This window comes from Chiloscyllium plagiosum, unplaced genomic scaffold (assembly GCF_004010195.1).
Source record: "Chiloscyllium plagiosum isolate BGI_BamShark_2017 unplaced genomic scaffold, ASM401019v2 scaf_6083, whole genome shotgun sequence".
In the NCBI taxonomy this organism is placed as follows: Eukaryota; Metazoa; Chordata; class Chondrichthyes; order Orectolobiformes; family Hemiscylliidae; genus Chiloscyllium; species Chiloscyllium plagiosum.
Window position 1 is genome coordinate 1 of NW_025205184.1, and position 7,061 is coordinate 7,061.

The window sequence follows — 7,061 nt, forward strand, 5'->3', positions numbered from 1 at the left end:
AGCTGACCAAACATGTGGATCAGGGTAGGGCACTTGACGTGGTGTACATGGACGTCTGTAAAGCCTTTGATAAGATTCCACATGTTAGGCTGTTGGAGAAAATGCGGAGGCATGGGATTGACGATGATTTCGCAGTTTGGATTGGAAACTGACATTCTGATAGAAGGCAGCAAGTGGTGGCTAATGGAAAATATTCAGACTGGAGACCGGTTACGAATGGTGTGGCACAAAGATCTATTTTGGGACCACTGTTATTTGCCATTTTCATAAATGACTAAAACGCAGGTATAAGCGGATGGGTTAGCAAACTTGTAGATAACACTAAAGTTGGTAGAGTAGTGAACAGTGTGGACAAATGTTGCAGTTTGCAGGGGAGCTCGGATAAACTGCAGAATTGGTCTTAGAGGTGGCAAATGAAGTTCAATGCAGCTAAATATGAGGTGCTTCACTTTGGGAACATCAGCAGGAAGTCAGAATACTGAGTTAATGGAAAGATTCTTGGTAATGTGGATGTGCAGAGGGATCTTGGAGTCCATTTGCATAGATTCCTGAAAGTTTCCAGCCAGGTTGACAGTGGTGTTCAGAAGGCATACGTTGTGTTAGGTTTCCTTGGTAGAGAATTGAGTTCCTGAGCCATAATGCCATGCTGCATCTATACAAAACACTTGTGTGGTTCCACTTGGAATATTTTGTACTGCCTGGTCGCCCCATTCCAGGAAGGATGTGGAAGCATTGGAAAAGTTGCAGACGAGATTTAACAGGATATTGCCTGTTCTGGAGGGAAAGTCTTATGAGGAAAATCTGAGAGACTTGGGTCTGTTCTCATTGGAAAGCAGAAGGCTAAGAGCGGATTTGATACAGAGTTACAAGATGATAAGAGGATTAGATAGGTAGACAGTGTAAGTCTTTTTCTCAGGATGATGATGTCAGTTTGGTTGGGTGGTCATAAATACAAATTGATGATTTATAGATTTAAGCCAGATGTCAGAGGCAGGTTCTTTGCTCAGAGAGTAGTAACGGCGTGGAATGCCCTGCCTGTCGATGTCGTTAGCTCAGCCACATTAGACAGATGTAAAAAATTCTTGGATAAGCACATGGATAATGATGGGATAGTATGGGAGATGAGCTGAGATTAGTTCACAGGTCGGCGCAACATCGAAGCCAAAGGGCTTGTGCTGCGCTGTATTGTTCTATGTTCTGAAGCCAAATCTCTACTTCGGGAACCTCCAACCCCATGGCATCAATTGGGATTTCACCAGTTTCCACATTTCGCCTCCCCCACCTTACCCAACTTCACAACCTCCAGTTCAGCACCGTCCTTATGAGCTGTCTCATTTGTCCCATTGCCTTACCACCCATGTACATCACGCTCCCCTCCAAACTATCAACATTACACTCTCCCCCGTGCACCTATTGCTATCTAAGATACCTTCAGCCCAGCCCCATCATCACACATTTAGCTCTCCACATTCGAGGCTTCCAACCAAATTCCTGATGAAAGGATTTTGCATGAATCGTGGTTTTCCTGCTCCTCAGATGCTGTCTGACATGCTGTGCTTTTCCAGCACCACATTCTTGACTCTAATCTCCAGCATCTGCACTACTCACTTTCCCCTATTAATCATGGGTGTTTATAACGTCCACCCTCCCTTTCCTGACTCCATTTTCAATAAAGTTTAGAGATCTGTAAACAATACATCAGCTATGTCCCAAGAATAGCATGAGACATATCTTGGTTTTCGATTAATTTGCAGGGCTCCTTCATTTCAGTCATTCCCTTGTGAGCATTACGAAAAGACATTGTTTTTAGCATGTCATTCTCCAGAACATCAACCCGCCCATCCGCAATGCGCCCTCCCCCATCATTATTAATAGACCACATTTACAGAATCACGAGAAAACTCGGGAACACACAAGTTCCGAAAAACGCTCGAAGCGAGCCAGACTGCTGTTGTAGAAAAGTTGGATCCTGTGACATGGATGTGTTTGTAGAGGGTGCAGGACTGTTGCCATGTCATTACAGTGAATGTCCCAGGATTTAGTTTGGAAAAATAAAACTGATTGGGGATAGCGATCGCATCGGGAAGTCCAGGCTGAAGTTTGAATTCGCGAAAAGCCTGTTTTATGGATCGTGCAACGAGTCAGCTCACCCGTCTTTGTTGCGTAAATGGTCAACACGTTCATCCATTCACCCAACAGTTGGTGGTTTGGGACCACCCAAGGTCGGATCTCTCACGGCTCATACTTCATTGGTTTTCTTTCCTGCACAGCTCCAGGTTTTTAATGTGGTCAGGAAAATGTTCCCCAAACAGGAATCTAATCCGGAACAAGAAAGGAATTTCTGTATTGCTTTAATGTCTAATGTAAAGAAATTTGGATTTTCAGAATCTGAAACAAAAGTAAAAAATGCTGTGGAAAGTCTGGGGTTTGCCAGTACTACTGGGAGAAAGCGGAGTTCGAATAACTTCTGAAGAAGTTCTGAAACGTTGAATCGCCTTTTCCCAGCCCAGATCCTGCTCGACCTGCTGAGTATTTTCCTGCAATTTCCGCCTTATTTTAAGCTGAATGTCGATTCCACCTATCGGGGTGGAACACCCAGACCCACTTTGTCCCGACATTTCATCGATTTGAAAGGTGTGGTGTTTGAATTCAAATAAACCAAACAATGACTCAGAACTGCTAAGTTCCGCAGAGACAGAGACCTGGAAATGACTAATTCAGCAGTGAGCACATAGCCTTCTGTAGTTGTGACCGAGTGGTTAAGGCGATGGATGTGAAATCCATTGGGGCATTCCCACGCAGGTTCGAATCCTGCCAACTGCGGTAAAGGGCGGAGTTTGCTTTGCACTTTCTTTTTTGGGATTCAGATCATGGCGGAGAGAATCACTTTATTCAGGTCATGAATGGTGCAAATTTCCAGTGCACTCAAAGAACTGCACAGATGTACACTTACATTGCCAAATTTGTTTAGACTCGTTACGACACAGCGTAAACCCTCCTGCTTAATATAAAACACAGAAACGCTTTATGGCGTACAGTAATCTGCAAAAATTCGATTGGCCAAGAACGGCACAAAGTAAAAATTAAGAATTTTATTTCTAAAGTAAAAGAGCAATTAATTAACAAACCACGATTGACAATGTATTTCTATTACCCATTGTGTCGTTCCCTTCGATAAAACTATTCAGCTAAAACTCCCAATTAAAGTTAAGAAAACAGCTCTTCTTTTCTCAAAGCCAGGCAGCTGCAGGTTCTTTTCTTCAGATCTTCTTGTGTCTTCTTTTTCCTTGTTAGGAAATTCTGTGTCACACGTCACTGATCGAAAACGCATTTTTCAGAAATATCTTTTTTCAAGAAGATTGTTACATGCAAGGACTTGGCAGTCCTCCTCTCAACTGTTCAATGTCCCCCGTATCATACCTCAGAGAATCTGATTGTGTCATTGTTTTTTAAGATTTTCAATAGACACAATTCAAATTTGCATTGAAATTAATTTTTTATTCTGGATAACATTTAAACTGAGTGGTCAACTCGAAATGTTTATGTCTCTCGGCAATAAACTAATAGAGTTGTTCGACCTAGTATTACGTTGTTGTATTCTTGATAATGCTTGTTGCAGTGTCTGGTTATTCCGCTGCTTTTAACAGTCGTAGCCGTGCACCAATATGTTTAAAATACCTTGCCTCCTCAGGAAAAATGAACCATCATAATGAAGAAATGTTTTCGTTTTAATTTTTAAATACTTTACCCTGACATACCGATAAATTTAATATAATATCGCCTTAACTTTTTCCTTTCTATACACATAAAACATTAAATAAAGACAAATCTCATCTAAACGCCATAAGTTGAATCTGCGCTAACCTGTCTGTGAATGCATTCTACAGACACGCAACACATCCGAGTTATAAATTGAAAGTCTCTACCAAAAGAAGCTAACGAAATAGTATCATATTCTTATATATAAAACGTTTTAGCGGATTGTGGTCAGTGTACATAACCGTTTCTGAACCATTGTTCGGGCATATACATTAAATTTGTAAGGCCAGTACAAAAATCAATAGTTCTTTTTTGATTGTGGAGCATTTCCTCTGCTAGATGTTGATTTTCTTTGAAAAGTAACCAACTGGCAGTTCATTCTCATGCTTATTCTCATGGCAGTTTATTCTCATGTAGAAGTACAGCTCCAACTCAAACGTCACTACCATCGATGGCGAATTTAAACGTTTTTGAGAAGTTTGGTATAGGTAAAACTGTACAGAGATCCCCTGTGGACATTCCCCTCAGCAATAAGTATACCGTTTTGGATACTGCTCGGGGGGATGACCTACCAGAGGAAAGCCATAGCGGTCAGTTCTCTTGCATTGAGCCTGACACTGTGGCAAAGAAGGGAAGGGGGCAGAATAGAAAAGTACTCGTGGTAGAGGACTCGATAGTTAGGGGAATCGACAGGAGATTTTGTGGTCAGGATCGGGATTCCCGGAAGGTATGTTGCCTCCCTGGTGCCAGGGTCCGGGACGTCTGCGATCGGGTGTATAAGGTTCTAAAAGGGGAGGGCGAACAGCCAGAAATAGTGTTACATATTGGCACTAATGAAATAGCCAGGAAAAGGATCGAGGATATAAAAACTGATTTCAGGGAGTTAGGACCGAAGCTGCAAAGCAGGATGAACAGAGTAGTGTTCTCTAGTTTACGACAGTTGCCACGAGATAGCGAGGCGAGGAACATGGAGATGGCGCAGCTTAACACGTGGCTGCACAGCTGGTGGACGAGGGAGGGCTCCAAATATGTAGATAATTGGGATGCCTTCTGGGGAAGGTGGGACCTGTACAAGAAGGACGGGTTGCATCTGAACTGGAAGGGGACCAATGTCCTGGGTGGAGGTTTTGCACGAGTAGTTCGAGAGGGATTAAGCTAGTATGGCAGTGGGGTGGGAACCTGAGCTGTATACCGGAGATGAGAGTTGATGCAGATGAGGCAGTAGCAAGAGGTAGACCAGCTCGTGGGAAGAATTTTCCTGGCAAGGAACCAAAGTATCAGTTAAAGTGTGTTTTCTTTAACGCAAGGAGTATCAGGAATAAAAGTGACGCACTTAGAGCATAGATCAGTACCTGGTGCTATGATGTTGTGGCTATAACAGAGACATGGGTTTCTCAGGTGCAGGAATGGTTGCTGAATGTTCCAGGGTTTAGAGCATTTAAAAAGAATAGGGAGGGAGGGGGAAGGGGAGGGTGTGTAGCACTACTAATCAGAGAGGGTATCACAGCTACAGAAGCTTCCATTGTCGAGGAAGATCTGCCGACCGAGTCAGTATCGGTGGAAATTAGGAACAGTAAGGGATCAGTCACCTCGTTAGGGGTTTACTACAGCCCCCCCCCAGTAGCAGCAGGGAGATGGACAAAAGCAGTTGTAATGGGTGACTTTAACTTTCCCAATATTGATTGGAACCTCCTTCGAGCAGAAAATTTGAATGGAGCTGTTTTTGTAAAGTGTGTTCAGGAGGGTCTCCTAACTCAGTACGTTGACAGGCCGACTGGGGAAGAGGCCTTTCTAGACTTGGTGCTCGGCAATGAGCCGGGGCAGGTATCACATCTTGTGGTGGGAGAGCATTTTGGTGATAGTGACCACAACTGCCTCACATTCTACATAGCTATGGAGAAGGATAGGATTAGGCAAAATGGGAGGATATTTAATTGGGGAAGAGGAAACTATGATGCGATTAGACATGAGTTAGGAAGCATGGATTTGGAGCAATTGTTACGTGGTAAAGGCACTTTCGACATGTGGAGACTGTTTAAGGAGCAGTTGTTGCAAGTGATGAATAAATATGTCTCTCTGAGACAGGCAAGAAGTTGCAAGATAAAGGAACCTTGGATGACGAGAGTGGTGGAGCTTCTTGTCAAAAGGAAAAAGGTAGCTTAGGTAAGGTGGAGGAAGCTAGGGTCAAGCTCAGCTCTTCAGGATTACAGGCAGGCAAGGATGGAGCTTACAAATGGTCTGAGGAGAGCCAGGAGGAGGCACGAGAAAGGCTTGGCAGAACGGATTAGGGAGAACACAAAGGCACTTTACACTTATGTGAGGAATAAGAGAATGGTCAAAGAAAGAGTAGGCCCGATCAGGAATAGCATAGTGAATTTGTGTGTGGAGTCTGAGGAGGTAGGGGAAGCCCTCAATGAGTTTTTTTGCTTCTGTCTTTAGGCAAGAAACGAACTTTGTAGTGAATGAAACCTTTGAAGAGCAGGTATGCATGCTGGAATGGATAGCGATAGAGGAAGCCGATGCGCTGAAAATTTTGTCAAACATTAAGATTGACAAGTCGCCAGGCCCGGACCAGATTTGTCCTTGGCTGCTTTGGGAAACGAGAAATGTGATTGCTTCACCACTTGCGAAGATCTTTTCATCCTCGCTCTCCACTGGAGTTGTACCTGAGGACTGGAGAGAGGCAAATGTAATTCCTCTCTTCAAGAAAGGAAATTGGGAAATCCCAGGCAATTACAGACCAGTAAGTCTCACGTCTGTCGTCTGCAAGGTGTTAGAAAGGATTCTGAGGGATAGGATTTATGACCATCCGGAAAAGCATGGTTTGATTAAATGCAGTCAACACCACGGCTTTGTGAGGGGCAGGAAATGCCTAACAAAACTTATCGAGATCTTGGCGGATGTGACTGGAAAAGTTGATGAGGGTCGAGCTGTGAATGTGGTGTATAATTAGCTGGCCAACAGAAGACAGCGAGTGGTAGTAGAAGGAAAATATTCTGTCTGGAAGTCTGTAGTGAGTGATGTTCCACAGGGCTCTGTCCTTGGGCCTCTACTGTTTGTAATTTTTATTAATGACTTGGATGAGGGGATTGAAGGATGGGTCAGCAAGTTTGCAGATGACATAAAGGTTGGAGGTGTCGTTGACAGTGTAGACGGCTGTTTTAGGCTGCAGCTGGACATTGACAGGATGCAGCGATGGGCTGAGAGGTGGCAGATGGAGTTCAACCTGGATAAATGCGAGGTGATGTATTTTGGAAGGTCGAATTTGAAAGGGACATACAGGATTAAGGATAAGATTCTTG

General features: G+C 43.7%; 1 non-coding gene across 1 annotated transcript; it reads left to right on the top strand.

Moving 5' to 3' along the window:
- The first annotated feature begins 2,741 nt into the window (after nt 1–2,741).
- trnas-uga lies at nt 2,742–2,823 on the top strand. Its single transcript has one exon. It is a non-coding gene; the product is annotated as a tRNA-Ser (tRNA).
- Nucleotides 2,824–7,061: the final 4,238 nt, after the last annotated feature.